This window comes from Melitaea cinxia, chromosome 4 (assembly GCF_905220565.1).
Source record: "Melitaea cinxia chromosome 4, ilMelCinx1.1, whole genome shotgun sequence".
NCBI lineage: Eukaryota > Metazoa > Arthropoda > Insecta > Lepidoptera > Nymphalidae > Melitaea > Melitaea cinxia.
This window is the reverse complement of record NC_059397.1, coordinates 6,238,674-6,258,317: the sequence shown is the minus strand read 5'-3', so window position 1 is coordinate 6,258,317 and position 19,644 is coordinate 6,238,674. Positions and strand designations below refer to the sequence as shown.

Genomic DNA, 19,644 nt, shown 5'->3' with positions numbered 1-19,644 from the left:
AATGAATGGAATTAAATATATTTTAACTTAACTTTTTTATTTATTTATTAGGCTTGTTTTCATTTACGAAATTCCTGTTTCACTAATTATCTTTAAAATGATAATCAGTAAACGGATTTAGAAAATTACTAATTTCTGACAATGTTTTTGCTGACCTTCAGATTCCGGGGAGAGTAAACTGATGATACAAAAGCTTTGCTAATTACATAATTAATTATATGTCGCAAATAGGTATTGACTTAGGACTATGACACACGTACTAACATTAAAATATATTGTCGCAAATATTTGTAAGCTCTTGTCGTAAATGTAAGGCTGCATATGTGTAATAAATCAACAAAAAGCTTTAATTTAAATAGAAGCCACTTATTGTGGGAAATTATTTTAACAAGGCTGATTTAAAATAATGGTGAATCAAAAAGGAGATAGTTGGATCTAACAAAAATTTATATGTCATTCAGCATTCTAATCCTTTGTGGATGATGATGAATCATATAAAACTTTTAAACATATTCACACAGTAAAATATATTTCAAAACTTGGGCGTACAATTTATATAAGAGTTATATAAGGTTGTCAGATATTAAGCGTGAACTTAACATATGATTATTGCTAAACTTTAAGAACTGAATGTTTTTATCCAATGCATAGATTATTTTGTAAGATAAATTAATTATTAGTACACTACCTAATACACTATTATAAAACTTACGAACCTATGACTGTACTTAATCAAATAGTAAATCTAGATATGTGCTCACAACATGTGTTAATCGGTAAATTATAGAAATGAATGAAACTAATATATATACATACATTTTGATTAATCTTTTTAGAGATCTCCATTTATTAGGACTTTTATATAGAATTTTTATGTATGGGGATGTTTCGTAATCCGATCAAAGAGCATAAATTGACATATTAGTGAAATAGTCTAAGGTTTGAATATTAAATACTGTATGTATACATTTCAAAGTTACAGTCAAAAACTTGGAGAAGAGTTAACTTCATTACAAAGATAATCCCTATTTACTTATTCTTATTTAAAATTGGTACATTTTTTTTTTATTATGAACCATTTCTCTTTCATTGCAGTAATATTTATGGCTTAGTGAATGTAGAAATTATTTGGTGAAATAACAATTTGCACATACATTGCATTCTCTTGGCACCCGCCGCGGTCGCATTCTCGCTCGTGCGACTCAATACCATTCCTTTATCACCATTTATATAAGGATGGAAATTAAATTCTTTATTTATACATTTTATAAATATTTTCGAAATATTTCTTGTTGTTACGTAACAACATCACGTGATTTCTTAAACAGTCATTCTCAATTTAAAGAAGTTCGTTAAATACGGATTTTAATAGATAATGTATCCTTTAGATATTTTTTTTTAGATTTAATAAAATTAATGCTGTTGGTAATTTTAAAAGAAAAAAAGACCATCCCTTTTATTTAACTTTATTTTAGCACATCTCTTTTCCAAATTTCATACCATCTCCATTGAAGCATCATTAAAATAAACATTGTATGTTATTTTCGTATATTAATACAAATTAGCGGTTATTACTAGTAATTATTGTGGATTAATTAATTTGCAGTTAATCAATCGTTTCAAATGCGTCTATATAATCAATAAGCGTGTAATTGTGAACGGTTCTAATAAATTACATTTGACGTATTAATATTATAATACTAATGCCCGTTAAGCTGTCACAAAGCCAGCGGATAAAGCATTATAATATTTTTATTATAATTATAATTCGTAATGTTTTATAAAAATAGACAAATGATAGTATTTTAAAGTTATCGAAATAAAATATCTTGTGTATTAAGTTTAAAGGAGTTAATCAAACCGTTTAGTTTGTGTTCTGTCCGCCTGATCCTCTATCAATTAGGTCACGAGAGATTTCACTTGAGACTTTTGACACATTCAACACATTTCTACGAAATATTATGCATATCATCATCATCATCATTTCAGCCTAATACAGTCCGCTGCTGGACATAGGCCTCCACAAGTTGGCGCCAAAAATGGCGTGAACTCATGTGTTTTGCCCATAGTCACCACTCTGGGCAGGCGGGTTGGTGACCGCAGGGCTAGCTTTGTCGCACCGAAGACACTGCTGGCTGTCCTCGTTCTGTGTATTTCAAAGCCAGCAGTTCGATGGTTATCCCGCCATAGATCGGCTTTTTAAGTTCCAAGGTGGTAGTGGAACTGTGTTATCCCTTAGTCGCCTCTTACGACACCCACGGGAATTGAGGGAGTGGCTATATTCTTTAATGCCGTAGCCACACAGCTTGCATTATGCTTAATAACATTTTAACGTATGATTGATTTCACTAATGAAATGAGAACAGTAATCAAAATATATTATTAGTTAAACTGTATTAATTCAACTATGTATTTCTAAGGTAGTGCTTTGTTTGGTGCGAACTTGGAGATGTCTGTATTCAGCAGAAGAAAGCGATACATATTATTGTAATAATGATTATTATGGTAAAGAATAATGCTTTTTTATGTTTTAATAATAGTATATTTGAAAATATTAACTGAAATATTACACAATAATGTACTAGACCATCTATTTACATAATAAATTGGTCTAGGATAAAAACGCTGTAGAAAAGAATATTGAACAAAAACACGTAAAACATCTGTTAATATAATATACGAGAATCTTATTTTGTAATTGACGGAATTATCGTATTAACAGCTCTACGTTCCCTAGAGTAATTATATAATTTTATATCGCGGACTTTGTAACAATAATTAAAGTGTAATTATAAAATAAATAAAAATATAAGTTTCATTAAAGTGAAAATTTCGTATGAGTAATTAATATGCTGCAGAGCTAAAAGTTCTTTTAATTCGTAAATCCTATTATAGAGCCTACGCGTACAAAATCGGCATTAAAATTTTACCGAGCGACCAGAGTATAATGACAGCAGCTGTCGAACCGTACCATACCTACTTGTTCACTTAAATGTAACTTCGGTATATTTTAACGAACTATATAATTACCCGTATTTATACGTAATTTGCAAATTTTAAAGTAATATTCGCCAACGTTCCGATCGTATACGGCATTTAAAGTAACAATTTGAATAATCCCTATTATAAACGTTTATCCGTATATTCAATGAACCGGTTATATTTTAACGGCGAATAAAACACGTATTAAATTCGAATTTAAATATTTAGCTAGCTCTTAAAGTTGTTAAAGTATTTTGTGTAGTAAATATTAACTTGGTTTATACTTTCCTGTGTTATCTTCAACTAATATAAACTAACAATTAGTATTAACTAGCGACCCGCCCCGGCTTCGCACGGTTGCGAAAACTATCAGTGTTCCTCTACTATATTATGCATTTATTATACATATAAACTTTCCCCTGAAATCACTCTATTTAGTAAAGAAAACCACATCAAAATCCGTTGCGTAGTTTTAAAGATCTAAGCATACAGACGGCGGGAAGCGACTTTGTTTTGTACTATGTAATGATAAAGCTTGGTGACTGGTGTCACTGCTGTCTAAACACAAAACACATTAACTTAGGACTTATAAATATTGATTATTATAAAAATGCCCTTATAAAAAAAGTGAGTGGTATTATTTTAATATTAGAAAAATGAAACAGCCTATTATTTTTTTTAATTAATAAATAATTAATCTCTGACAATACATGGTGTTTAATTAATTAATACACGTAAATAATAGGTATTAAAAAAAAACAAAGTTTATTAAAAACAAAGTTTTATTGATTTTTCCTCCTTAATTTGTGCACACTTCTAACCGCTGCTACTGTATCGTGTCCAGTACCCAAAGGTTATCTGGAAGAAATCGCTATTTAGCGATAAGATCGCCTTTGTACATCTTGTATTGTATCTTTCTTTATATGTGTCTGTATTTTGGTGTACATTAAGAATAAATAAATAAAATAAAGTTATTGTAATATTTCTGGGATATCGGGTGCCATATCGTAGAACCTTTATCCCGGTAAAAGGGTGGCAATAGGTACAAATTGAGTGTCCGCCGAGTGTTTGCTAAGCGTTACGCGTTCCGGTCACGGTTAGCGATTGAGGAGGTAATTCTTGGATGTGTGGAGACTTCGAAATACTTTTATTGGCAATAATAGCAGCATTGACACAATTCGTTTTGTATTTTACCTCTTAGAGCGAAATTTTATCGAGCATGCTAAGATTAAAGAATAGCTTTTACTATATTTTTTTAAATAAAGTTAATGTTTCCTTTCTTAGCCAAAATAGCATTAAAATATAAATAAGTCTTGATAATAAAATTAACACACAATTTGGAAATGACTACATTTTTATATTAGTTACATTACAAGTCTAGGTAATGTACAGCTAGTTTTAGTTAAGAATAACTTACAATACTTTTAACTACGCTAAAATCTAACTATTTACTACTTGTTTACTTGTTCAATAAGAGAGTATTGCATAGAAAATAATACCACAAGATTTATTAATAAAGGTTCATTATTAATGCATGTGTTTAAGATATTTTAAATTATTAATTATAATAAGAAAAGTCATGTTATAGATATTGTAAAAGTTTATAATTGGTGCTTTTAACAAGTTTGTCAACACATTATTAAGTTATAAAATTCTGTAACACCAATTATGGGAACGAATGCCGTTAATTTATTGAATTTTTGCAAAAGTTGCGTTCGCTCATTGAAAAATAAATTTTATTATTTTTTTGCTATATAATAAATGTATTTATTTATAATATTTTCTTTAATTTTGTGTCCTAATTAACATTGTAAGTTTTATACTGATTCTTGCAACGCTGCATTGTACATAAAATTTAATTAATCATCGAAGTAAAAGAATAATATAAATGTACAAATTAATAAAAATGGTAGGAAAGGAGTGGATGACAAGAAACTGTTATAGAAATTTATGGCAACAGTTTGAAGAGACCTATACCCAAAAAGTGGTTAATATCTAAGAGAAAAGTAACATAAACACACTAACTATTATACTAAGTAATTTTACTAACATTGAACCAAAAACGTTTGTAATGATATTTAACAGTATTGTCATATTTAATCTCATATAGGTTGCCATTTATAGTTAATATTATTGTTATAGGAATATTACTTCCATTAGAAATTGACAATTATCGTCGTCGAAATTATAGGTGAATAAACGATATGCTATAAAGTACATTAGAGTTTTCTTAAATATCTGCATTACGGTTGAGTATTACTTCATTTTACTGATTTATATAACAGCACAGGAGTGATTACATATTTATTTATTTTTGCTAAGCGATTTTTAAAAGCCGTTGAATACACACACACACACACACACACACACACACACATACACATACACATACACACCGTATCGGTGCTCTAGCCAATTAAGCTATGCAACGATGTACCCTTTAGGTGATGATGATTTTTCGGTTCTAAGCGACTGTGGCGCCGTCTATAGTGAGTTCTTTTACAAAAACTTTCGTTACTATCCGTGACACCTTTGAAACCAAATGGTCTTGTACAGTGCTATTTCGAAAGAAGATCCTCTGAATTTTGATATATACATATTTTTCATACTTGCAATATAATCTACTTCGTTCTTAACTTGATTGTAGACACAAGTACAATATCCTATTTCGTTATCAGAGCTCAAATAACGTGCAAGTTAATTCAAGTGCAAGTTTACACTGTACATTTAAGTAAACATAAGTCTTGGTAAAATTTTTGTCCTCTTATTAAAGCAGTCGAGTAATGTTTTCGATTACAGCCGGGATAGCATTTATATTGCAAAAGTATTATTTATATGTTTTTATTTCGAGAAGTGAAATTTATCACGAAAAGATTTTCTATTATATATACAGTTATATGAAACAAACAACCTTATACCACAGCGAGTGCATAACTCACCAAGTTTTTCATCTGAAAAACGGGAACTAGTTACAATAGAATTCCGGAACAGCGATGAAGGCCGCTTGCTACCAAATTTATGAGCCGCCCATGGCATTACGTTTCACGTGCTCGCTGGCACTCTATAGCTATTAGATTTATAGGGTCCCGAATCGGAGACGCGTTCTCATGCCAGACAAATTAGCTGTCTCACACTTGACAAACGATTGAATTCGTTACAGTATACTCGTGGATTCGTTTGCATGGACCATTAACGTGTTAGACAGTGTTCGGATTGATGGATTCAAGAGAGTTAAGTTTTCGATTTTTAGACAATCTTTGTAATAGATTTTTATTGTTTGTTTATTGAACTTTTGTGTCCTATTTTAATCAATAGGAAGTTTGCTCAGTTATTGCACTTTTTGTTTCTTTCGAACAAGCGGAAGCAAGTTCGATTGCTATTCTATAGTTAAAAATATAACATATGGACATATAAATTTATAGATAAAGCAAACAATAAGTCCCGAACAAGAAATTACGATTCTGCCCAAATCTATTTTAAGTTTTCTACTAAATAATGGTACTTAATTAATATAGATAAAGAAACGTCATTGATATTCTATAGTTTTTATTTCATTAAAGTAAACAAGAGGCCACAAACGTTCCTGATAAAAAGGAAAAAAATGGTTATGTTTCAAGGAATTGTGTGACGGGATGCCACAACCTCATAATAAAATCATCACGCCGCTCGTAATGTACAGATACTCATTCTGACACCTCTGAAACAAATTGGCCTTGTACAATGCTTTTTCGAAAGAAGATTCTCTAACAATTCCAGTCGTGGAATGCAGAGGTTCTTCAACAGGGGCGTGAAAAGGCTATAAGAGGGGGCAACGCGCGTGTGATGTTTCTACGTATAGAAGGAACTTATTCTTGTTTGCAATCATAGTGGTAAAAAACATAAAAAATTTACAAGAATATTTATAAATATCAAATTTTACATTTTTAAATCTTACATCGTAGGTGTATCAAGCTAATTTTATTTACACTTGTGATATATTTAGCTTCTCGATTTAATTTAAATAAGTTTTATTTTTATTTTTATTAATAAAATATTTTAATTTTTGGTTGTAAATGAGAGTGTGTGTTTATTGGCCTATTTAAAATTATTTTAAACCAACCAAAGTAATTATTAACTGTTATAAGGAACGCTAAAATTGTATCCACAACTGAACTGCGTTTATAAATGTCTGAAATTAGTAGGACAATGGAAATATTCAGGTTGAAATGTCAACGACAAGAACAATAGAATTTAAGCGATTGCTAAAATATTGCAAGCGCCGAGGAAAAGTCTTGGAAAGTACACAAATTCTCTCTTCCGACCGCTGTCTACGATGAGTGCACGTGCTTTGTTCTTCAAGATTAAAACAAATAAGAACTGATCTCGTGTATGATAATGCAGAAAGTGTGTAAAGTAAAATCACTCGTCATAGAATTGTATAACACCTTGCATTTTAATAAATTTTATATATATATATATATATATATATATATATACATAAAAAATTAGTGTCAATATATAATATTATGGTAAATTCGTACAATTTACTTTTGTGTTACCCACACATTAGGGAATTCTAAACAATTTTTAATAGCATATCAAAAATCGACTGTATATTTTATATAAATGCTAGCTGTATTCATCTAGGATAGATACATTTTTTGGCATTTAACAGATTAACTCAACAGTTTTATATAAAAAATCGTTCAGTCATTGATTTTTCACGAAAACTCAAAAACGCCAACGCTTAAAAATAAAATTTGGGAGAGAGTTAATTCTGGATTACTGATTAAAAATGAATAAGTCCGTGTTTCAGCTTTTGTGTGCTGAACTGACCTTGTGCGTGTGAAATGGGGGATGAAATTTGTATGGAAATCCGTCATTAAAGACTTGAAACTTTTTATATAGGCTCTATAGAACCACAAACACGTTTTTTTTTTAATCTAATAATTATCGAATAATATAAAATTTAGTTTTCTTTAAATCTAAGGTAAAATTACTTATAACAAAATCATTGACATTTTGTATGAAATTGCGCCTTATTTTTGCATGAATCTACATTTATGGTTATAGAAACTTTATTCTCATAAAGAATTACAACAAATTCAATTACATGAGAAATTCAACTATATAAACAATTTGTAGTTTATAACATAGTATTACTGCGAGTCCAACACAAAAGAAAAAATAAAACTAAAGTGGGTAGAAATTTAACAATCAGTTTACACAGCGATCGAATGCGTGGAATATACACAGATCACACACAGACCAGAAGTGGCATGGCATTTCAGGGCACTTAAGTTATTTGTTATTTTATATATTATTATAAATATTTTATATTTATAATATTTTTATTTTATTCAGCAATTGTTTATTATATAATGTTTTAAACGTTTTTTATATGTTTGTAATGATTGTGAGTTCTTTACATCATTCGGAATTTTATTATATAATTTCACGCCTTGAAACAAGATATTTTTTGCACCGTAGTTCGTTCTTGGTGCTCGACATATAAGGTTATTCGCGCTCCTCAAGAGAATTTTTTGTACTTGCATTTTTTTAGTGAAATTTATTTGTGTATGTATATTTTTCGTTAACATTTTTCTTATTAATAAACAAGTATTGTACGTGTATATTTGTGTAACATTCAATAATTTAGTTTTCTCGTATAATTTTTTCGTAGGCGTTAAGTAATTATAATTAAGTACCTTTAATAATTTATTTTGAGCTCTTTGTATTAAATTTAAATTGGTATTTGCTGCTGCGCCCCAGATTTCAACCAAATAATCAATGTGGGGTTTAACAAGTGCGTTATAAATGAGGTTGCGAACTTTTTGTGGAAGACATCTTGTTACACTACGTATGAGTCCAGTTAGGGATATAAGTTTTTTTCTAACTTTTTCGATATGTGGTGTCCATGTCAAGTAACTGTCCAGTGTGAGTCCTAAGTATCGTTCCTGGTCAATTCTATTAATTTCTGCGTTATTTATTTTAAGGGGTTGATAGTTGGGAATGTTTTTATTTTTAGCTTTAAATATAATATATTTCGTTTTTAAAGTATTCAAAGTAAGAAGATTATATTGAAACCATTTATTAAGTAAATTTAAGTCATTTTGTGCATCTGTTATAATTGTATGTATTGAGCTGCCAAAGTAAAAAAGACATGTATCATCAGCGTACAAAGTTACGTTGCCTTTTAAACCCACGTCATTTATGCTGTTTATGTATATTAGGAATAACATGGGGCCCAATATTGATCCCTGAGGGACGCCAAATGTAACTGGTTTCGGTTCACTCACATAATTTCCAATTTTAACCACCTGCCTACGGTTTGATAGGTAAGATCTGAGTAAACTATATGCATTACCAGTTATTCCTAAATTTGTAATTTTCTCTAAAAGTAGTTCATGGCTTACGGTGTCAAATGCCTTTTTTAAGTCTATAAATATACCTAAAGCTATTCTTCTTTGGTCTATATTTACTTTAAGTTTTGTAATTAAGTCTATTGTAGCCGAGAGTGTATTTGACTTTTTTCGAAAACCATACTGATTATGTGATATCATATTGTTAGAATTTAAGTATATTTCCAAGCGATTATATATAAATCTTTCAAAAATTTTAGAGATGACAGGAAGAACATAGTGCTCTTAATTTTAAATCGAAAATAATTTAATAAACTTTATTTAGTCGGACTTTGAATGCATTTTATGTAATATCATACCGTGCTACCTGCCAACTAATATTGTCCACATTGAATTTTCACTATATCACTAACAATGGACTCCATCAAGGATTCAATTTCATCATTGGCTGTGTCGTTCAACAATAGAATGAACGAATTTGAGAAGGATATGCAGAAGGGAATGCAGAATCACTCGCCACAGTCTACATCTTCGTTGGCTTCACAGTTCACTTCATTCAAGGAATTTGTTGTTTCGGCATTGAATGCTTTACAGCGGCAAGTCGAGGTTTTGGCTAAGGACTTGGATCGCCTTGAAATGAGGAACAGGCGCAAAATGCTCCTAATAAATGGCATCCCAGAAGAGAAATCTGAAAATTTAACTACTAAAATTACCACCATTGCTGCGGACCATCTCAATCTTACAAATTTTGCGAGTACCAGCATTAAGACATGTTACCGCCTAGGTCGTCCCTTAGACAAAAAGCCCAGACCGGTTGTTGTCAAATTTACGGATGTCGCAGTTCACGATATGGTATGGTTTGCCAAGACTAAGCTTAAGGGTACCGGGATTACTCTGTCCGAGTTTTTGACCAGGTCTCGTCATGAGGTCTTTTTAGAGGCAAGACAACGCTTTGGAGTAGTCAACTGCTGGACTCGAGATGGCATCATACATATTATTGCGGCGAATGGTGTACGTCACAAAGCCGAGTGCCTCTCAGACCTTGAAGGCATCTCCTGCTCAACACCTCAGAAATCTCCGTTGCTTGAGAAGACCGCATCGACCAAGACTGTCGACCTAAAGAGACCAGCCTCGCGCACGAGAAGAATCGCAAAACAAAAGTAATACCTTAAGACTTTTTTTCTATTTTCCCCTTGTTATATTTTATTGTTATTAATAATTGTATACCTTTCAGCATTGTTCTTTATTTTCTTGTGGCGGTATTCAAAAAATTTGTTTAACTTCATTCTATTTACATCCTTACTTTACGGTATATTTATAATTCGTGTTTGTTTTGTTTAATATTCTTAGGCTTCTTAATTTACTACTGTTGTTGTTCGACACTGACAATGACAGATGTGTCAGTGATTCGGAAATCATATCATGTGTTCCTTTCCACTACGCTACGCTTCGACAGTGCATATACTACTAAATACTTACTACATTATTTAATTATTATTTCTTTTTCTTTTTTTTTATCATTATAATTTTATTTATCAATTTTTATTATGATTTTTCTCTCGATCTTTATTAATTATGTGGTTTTGCTTTATTAAATCTGTCATCGTCTTTCACTTGTTATGTACTAAGTGTATAATTTTTTTTTTCCAATAGCTGGCGGGCGTTTGCACGGTACCTTAGATGCTTATAATCTTTTATTTACATGCTTATATTAATTTATTATATATTTAATCATTTATTAATTTTAAAATTTATTTTATTTTTATAATTGTACATATTTTAATTTATTTTATTTATCGTCAATGGCAATTAATGACAGCGACAACTCTTTTCACTCCTTTTCTTCCTCTACCGAAGTACACAGTAATGACTCTAGTTTCCACAGCTTACCATCTCTTAGTGATAATCTCGAATCACACTTTCGCGACGTATCTAAAAACCTAAACATAGTACATATTAATGCGCAAAGTATTCCCGCTCACTATCCTGACTTATTATCTACATTTCAAAGTAACAATGTTCATGCGATCTTGGTATCTGAATCTTGGCTCAAACCTTGCTTACATTCTACTTCCTACTCCCTCCCTGGATTTCATCTCATACGAAGTGATCGTATAGGTCGGCCAGGGGGAGGCGTTGCCATTTACCTTCGTCCTTATATTCCTTATACAATCATTAGTAATTCAATATCCTGTGACGGACATGGACCTGATCATCTCTTTGTCGAAATCACTCTTTCACATACCAAGTTGCTTTTGGGCGTATATTATAACCCATCACTAACTGTCGATTATTTTGCTTCATTTGAAAACCTTCTGGAAATGTATACGCCTCTTTATAGCCATACGGTGGTGATGGGGGATTTTAATACCTGCCTCCTTAAACGCGACGGGAGATCTTCACGTCTTTACTCCCTTGTTAATTCTGTCAATATGCATATTCTACCCTTGCAAGCTACCCACTACCTTCCTAACTGTGCTCCATCCCTCCTAGACCTTATTCTTGTTTCTTCACCTGACCATGTTGAAAAGCATGGTCAATCCTCAGCCAACGCATTCTCCTACCATGATCTCATATATCTTTCATATAAATTAAGACCCCCTAGAGCAAAGTCAAGGATCCTTCTGCAGCGTAATTTTGGTGGCATGGATTTGGACAGACTTCGTGAGGATGCTGCCGGGATTGATTGGTCGACGGTATTTAACGCGTCTGGGGTTGATGAAACAATATCAAATTTCAATTCCCTTCTCATCAAATTATTCGATATTCACGCCCCTATACGCCCTGTTCGTATCAAGCATCTTCCTGCTCCTTGGCTGACTGACGAGATCAAAGCTTTGCAGGAGCAGAGAAACAGGGCTAAAGCGAGGTACAAGTCCGATCCGAACTCACAAAATTTGGAGAGGTATAGGAAGGTTCGAAATCGCTGCAACATGGCTTGTAGAGACGCACAACGACGCCATATCCATAAATCTGTCCTCGAGGAAGCAGACTGTGCCAAGGTATGGAAATTCCTCAAGTCACTCGGAGTTGGCAAACTCAAGCAATCCATTCCTACAAATTCTATTGACATTAATGGCCTTAACAGTTACTTTACTAACTCATGTACTATCGATAGTACCACTAAATCTAATACTATTACGAAACTTTCAGCCTTTTGAGTTTTCATCTTTTAACTTTAGTCAATTATCTGAGTGTGGTGTTAAAGAGCATGTACTTGCTGTCAGCTCCAATGCTGAGGGCTGTGACTCCATTAGCCGAAAAATGATCCTTCCTATCATTGACTATATCGTTCCTGCCTTAACTCATATCTTTAACTATTCCTTCGCATCTAGTACTTTTCTCTCCTGTTGGAAAAACGCCCATATTATTCCTTTACCTAAGAAATCCAATCCATCTGACTTCTCCGATTTCCGCCCAATATCTATCCTACCTTTCTTGTCCAAGGTTCTAGAGCGTCTTGTTCACCAACAGTTAACATCATTTCTTTCCTTAAACAATCTTCTAAATCCATTTCAATCCGGCTTCCGGAGGGGTCATAGCACGGTCACAGCACTTGTCAAAATCTCTGACGACATCAGACACGCAATGGACGATCGAAAACTTACGGTTCTGGCTTTACTTGATTTTAGTAATGCCTTTAATACTGTGGACTTCGATATACTGTTGTCTGTGTTAGGTTCCTTTAACATATCTCCACCAGTAATTGACTGGTTTCAAAGCTACTTGTATGGGCGTCGGCAGCGTTTGCAAGTTCAAGATACTTTCTCTGACTGGGCTAACGTATTTGCTGGCGTACCGCAAGGTGGCGTGTTGTCTCCTCTTCTTTTTTCTTTATTTATAAATTCAGTAACTACCAACTTATCTTCTCTCTATCACCTGTATGCAGACGATCTTCAAATATACACTCACTCTAAGCTGGCTGATCTACCCACGAGTATCCAGCAACTAAATAATGACTTGGACCTTATTTTTAAATGGAGTAAAGCGTACGGGTTAAAAGTTAATCCTGCTAAGTCTCAAGTGATTATCCTGGGTAGTCCAAAACTAGTCAGTAGCATTGATTGGTTACTTTTACCTCCTGTACTCTTCAACAAAGTTGTTTTGAACGTCAGTGATAAAGTGAAAAATCTAGGAATAACTTTCGATCGTCATCTCTCTTGGTCACGTCAATTAACTGAGCTAAGCCGGAAATTGTTTGCAGCCGTCGGTTCACTCCGTCGACTCCAGTACTTTCTTCCCTTGCCTACCAAAATTGCGCTGGCACAATCACTACTTTTACCAATCCTTGACTATGCAGATACGTGTTTTCTGGATCTTAAAGAGGAGCAACTAAATAAGCTTGAGCGCCTTCAAAACCTCTGTATAAGGTTCATATTTGGTCTTCGCAAATATGACCACGTCTCCGATTTTCGCAGTAAACTCAAGTGGCTCCCAATTCGCCTTCGCAGGAATACCCATGTACTTACTCTACTCTACTGTGTTCTTTTTAATCCTAATGCCCCTCATTACCTTAAAGAACGGTTTACGTTTCTTTGCGATTCCCATGAGCGGTCCCTTAGATCTGAATCCAATTTGCTTCTGAAAATTCCTCCCCATTCTACCTCCTTCTACTCCAATTCATTTACTGTTAATGCTGCCCGTCTGTGGAACTCTCTTCCGCTTTCAATAAAACAAGCTCCAATACAAGCTTGCTTCAAGCAACGCCTTAAAAAGCATTATATGTCGCTCATTAAGTCATAACTGTCGCGATTTATAGTTTACTTTAAGTGTACATATATGTATATATTTATGTGTGTGTGTGTATATATGTATATATTTTTATATGTGTATGTATGTATGTGTGTATGTATGTTTATGTGTGTGTATATGTATATTATATAGTATACACTAAAATATTTACTTATTTATATGTTTTTTTTTTCTTTAATAATTATGTAAGTCTATCATATCGTAGTTTTTATCTATTTATTATTGATTTTTCCTCCTTAATTTGTGCACACTTCTAACCGCTGCTGTATCGTGTCCAGTTCCCAAAGGTTATCTGGAAGAAATCGCTATTTAGCGATAAGATCGCCTTTGTACATCTTGTATTGTATCTTTCTTTATATGTGTCTGTATTTTGGTGTACATTAAGAATAAATAAATAAATAAAAAATAAATAGAACTGATATAGGGCGATAATTTCCAGGGTCATTTTTACTACCTGACTTAAAAATAGGAGTAACTCTGGACATTTTTAGATTTTCAGGAAAGATGCCACGTTCCAGACAGTTATTTATACAATTGGTAAGATTGGAAAGGATTAATGTTTTAATGCTTTTGATAACTTTAGTGTTTATCCCGTCTATGCCAGCTGCCGTATTACAGTTAAGGCTATCTAGTTATCTTCTGGACTGCTTTTAAAATTATTAGTATTAGTTTAACCTTTCTTAGACCAGGTTAGCCATAAATAAATAACTAAATAGTCCGGTTTTAATGTATTGTCACGCTTCAATATATCTTAAATGTTTCCATATCGTATCGGAAGTAAATAAACTCTGTAATAAGCAATAAATTTTAAAAGCATAAAATTTTAATTTTAAGTTTTTGTTTGCATATAACATAAATAATTATGCATTCGTTTGCGGAAATTCTGTGATATTCCCTAAAATGGCTAAGGAAGACCTAATGAGGCTGTTTATCGCTCGACTGTTCTGTGAATGGTGATCGAGAAGAAGTTCTGCGAGAAGTCTGTTAGGTTTAGCGCACAAAAGGTGAACCGTAAATGCCGTCTAATGCCGGACGTCGTAAATTGCTATAACATAATGATTATGTACGTACTAGTTTAGTCCCTCTTTGTAAATACTATTGATTTATATGCGAGCGAAGCCGTGAATAACTGCTAGTTTCTTTATAAATTATCAACATCATCATCATCATCATCATCATCATCATCATCATCACTTCAGCCTATCGCATTCTACTGTTCGACAAATGACAAGTTTGCGCCTGATAGTACGGTGCGAACTCATGTATTTTGCCCATAGTCACCACTTTGGGTAGGCGGGTTGGTGACCCGCATTAAATTATAAATTATAAATACAAAAAATAAAAGTATTCAAATTCTTATACAGGACATTTGTTAAACTACTTCTGTAAATCGTTGGACCAATTTATAAAATTAATTTACCGTAAAAAAAATGGTCTTTGTAAAATCTTGATGGGGTTAAAACATACTTTCCCTTGGATTCAATGAATCTTCAAAAGCTGGCAAAGGAGTTAATTAAATTCTAATTTTGATTAACGGCCCCAGTTGGATACCTTGAAGAGTTCAGCTGAAAGGGGTTTTTTCTTTTCATGTTGACGTTGACTTAATAAAATAGTTATACGACTTACGGTTGATCTAAAATGATCAAATATCCATTAGATTTCAATAAATACTTATGTTTGTTTTTCATGTGTGTTAATTAATATTTTTTTATAAGTGTAGCAATTTTAATGTTTTTTTTTTTTCATTGAGGTCTGGTGCTTGTCATGTATGATCCAATTTTGTTTTAAGCGAGATTGGACGTGTGAGTTTTCGAAATCGAATGAGTTTTTGAGTTATCCAAAATAATGCGTATTTATTTGACTATTGTTCGACTTCCTATGTTGATGATGTTATTTACTTATAGGTGTAAATTATAGTTTTTTTCTTGTTTGATAGCAAACACAATTTTTGATCTTACCAAAACTCTTAACTGAATTAACATTCGCCATTTTTAGCTTTGTTAATACTACAACAGCAATAAGAGAAGGAAATGTCTAGCAAACGATAAAAGGAATTATTAAGCAACACAGCTTATAAAGAGAATGAATAAAAATGTTACTACATACCACAGTGTGAAGCGCAGTTCTTAAATTAAGCGTCATTTGCGTTAGTTGCTCAATTATAATATTTCTATTTAAGCTCTGGAGCGGTTTTATATGAAATTGCACATCCGCATAGTCGCCTGTCCGCTTAAGAATATTTTTCAACAGATTTTTCTAAAGTACTGTCAGCTGCGAGATTGCTTGCAGAGAATTTTAATGTCTATAGAATAAGTGGTATAAATAATATTTCTTTTGGTTTATTCAACAGAAACTCATATAAAATGCACATATTTATGTGAAAAATTTTTCAAGTAATAAAACGGGATTACTTACAGTTTTACATAACAGTTTAATGTAATTTAATGTCAGCTACGATTGAGTTGAATACAAATATATTCGAGTTAGTTTTGAATTTAATTTTAAAGTACAAGGGCTTAGATACACTTTTAACTTTGAAAGACAAATAATAATAATAATAATTACAGAACTGAAACATATAATTATATATACAGTCAAGGCCAAATACATTTCATAGGTATTTAATTGAGATTAAAAGTATCTTATAACCCTCCTACGATCCTCAACAAGGAAATGATTATGAAAACGGTATCCGACTATTACGGAAAAACTACTAAGAACACCTGTCAAAATATACAAAGACATAAGGAATTTTCTCTGCGTACCAAAAACAGATGCTGAACTCTTCCACTGAACTTTAATCGATAGTCGTCTCCTGAGCAACACGTGTTCTCATCGCTGTGTAACAGTCAATAAAAGTAAAGTTAGACATTTTGATGCGGAAATTTTACGTTATTTTAAATTTTAAAAACGCCAGAATATGCCTTTTCATCAAATTCACTTACACATGCAAGTATTCAAATTATTTTTTTATTTTAATTTAGCTTTATTTAATATATAATATTATTATCCATAAAAAAGTTATTTCTTGCAAGTCTCAAAGTTGGTCAGTGGAAAAAGGGTTTTTAGTATGATATAAAACAAAAAGAAAACTCTATTACAAAATATTAAAATAGATGCACATTTAGTACTTATAATATTAAATAAAGTTATATTAAATAAAATTATATTAAATAAAATTATAATTATATACACAAATATTCTTCACTAATTCCAAATTACATCTTTGTGCCGTTTGCAGTCGAAACACTTGGACCTTTTTTTTTTTGATATCGCAGGGTAACCCATTTACGGGTGATATCCAGGATGCCCGGGTGCCTACCCGGGCATCCTGGATATCACCAGATTCCTAGACCGTATGTCGGCTTCAGCACTTAGGGGTTCACTACCGACCAAAATCCCTACAGGAGCCTTCAGCCACTTTAACTGGAGGGTCACGGATCTCAGGCAACAGGATCCCTCCAGCGACAGACTGGCCTCGGCGAAAAGACCAGACTTCTCCTCCATAGGGACTGTCCGGCTCACCTCTGAACAATCCCGACGACGCCATGTCTAGCAGGACCGGGTTCCCATCCCGGCCCGACATGGGCACAGGGGCGTTACTGGAAACGCATTAAGTAGCGCCTCCCACGCACCCCCGTTCGTCGCCTGCGGACGGAGGCCTCGTCGGCGGCCCCCTCTCTCATCCGCTCGTCGTTCTCCTTCTGGGACATTACTGTCTCGCAGAAGGAGACCATCGCCTTTCAGGACTCGTCGTCGCCGAGCATCGCGGTGATAACGCTCAGCAGTGACAAGTCCCCTCCGAGGACTATCGTCAGATCGCGACGTAGCGCCGCCCATCTCGGGTACACCTCGAGGGTGTGCTGGGCAGAGTCCACCGCCACGTCACAATCGTGACATCCAGTCGTCGGCTCCCTTTGGGCCGTCCGACACAAGTATTCACCAAAGCAGCCGTGCCCGGTGAGAACCTGCGTCGGATGGAAGGTGAGGGGTTTGCGCTTACGGCGCATCCACCGCTCAAGGACCGGGCGCAAGGCAGCCGTTACGCGTGTGCCATACGGCTGCTCCGCCAGGTCCTCCCCCCACCTCCGCATTAGTGCTTCTTGCCCCATCCGGCGCATCCGTAGGATCCCGTCCAACGTGGGGTTCTTACCGAGAGCCCTCCTGCCCGAGACGTATAAGTAGGTCTCGGCAAGGACCTCCGCCACGAGTTCCCACGGGGGATCGCCGGCTAGAGCAGTAGCTGCAGCCCACGATACCGTACGGTACCCCCGGATCACCCTCACCGCGATGATCCTCTGCGCAGACCGCAGCGCGGCCTTATTCCTCGCAGTGAAGCGATCCGCCCGAACCAGGGCACCGTACGTCGCCATACTCCGGCAGACTCCGGAATATAGCTGCCTGCAGGCGGCGCTGGGTCCTCCGAGGTTCGGGAGGAGTCTGCCCAGTGCACTCGCCACCTTCACGGCCTTCGGTCCCACCACAGCGAAGTGTGGGCCGAAGGTCCACCCTCCGTCAAGGATGAGCCCCAGATATTTGATTTGGGAGCTCATCCTGACCCTCCCCTCTCCGATCTGCAGGGTAGCCCCCGGTGGGGGTCCCTTACGTCCGGTCCCGCGGAAGAGGAGGGCTTCGGTCTTGTCAATTCTGACACGAAGCCCCAAACTCTTTATGCGGCTGATCACGAGGTCGAGTCCGACCTCGGCGAGCCGCGCCGCCTCCTTGTAGTCTCGTCCCCGAGAGTAAACGAGGGTGTCATCCGCGTAGCAGATGACACCCAAACACTTGGACCTTGGAGTAGCAGTGCTAAAAAAATTTTAAATGAGATAACACCTCGCCTTATTGCCTCCAGTGGTGAGAAGAGGGCTGGTGCATTTTTTGCCCAGAGAATCGGCATAGCGATTCAACGGGGAAATGCTGCCAGCATTCTTGGCACAATTCCACGCGGACATGATTTATACCAAAACTATCTGTAAATATTTAGTTCTTAAGTTGTGAATTGTAAATATGTATATGTATATTATATAAATATCAATATATATATATATATATATATATATATATATATATATAATACGCTTAATGTGTGTATACATCATTGTTACGTACATAAAATAATAAATTAAATAAAACTGTAACTAGTAATTAATTTTTATGACTTAATAACACTGCACTAAGATAAAAAATTATTTCTACAAAATAATTTCCAGTTGTACCTTACAATTATTATTATTATTAAGTTTAGGATTTCGGTTTATAGGTTACTTTTTAAATAATACTATTTCTAGGCATTATTAATATCTACCCGTAAAAATATAAAAGTTGGTGTAAAACTCATAATTTTGTTTAACCTTTGTTAACAGTAAATCAAATTAACTTTTTCAGAAAATTTTAATACACTTTGGTACAAACGTAGGAAAACAAGATGCAATTTAATAACAAGTATTACTTTACACACTTTCTGCGCTATCATACATGAGAACGGTTCTTATTTGTTCTAATTTTGAAGAACAAAGCACGTGCACTCATAGCAGATAGCGGTCGGAAGTTAGCCATTGTTTACTCACCA

The 19,644-nt window shown here is 34.3% G+C and overlaps 1 long non-coding RNA gene across 1 annotated transcript; it reads right to left on the bottom strand.

Moving 5' to 3' along the window:
- Positions 1 to 8,025: 8,025 nt before the first annotated feature.
- Positions 8,026 to 19,279, bottom strand: LOC123670519. The gene is made up of 3 exons (XR_006745922.1): positions 19,250 to 19,279; positions 11,888 to 11,893; positions 8,026 to 8,154 (listed from the first exon to the last, which is right to left on the bottom strand). It is a non-coding gene; the product is annotated as an uncharacterized LOC123670519 (long non-coding RNA).
- Positions 19,280 to 19,644: the final 365 nt, after the last annotated feature.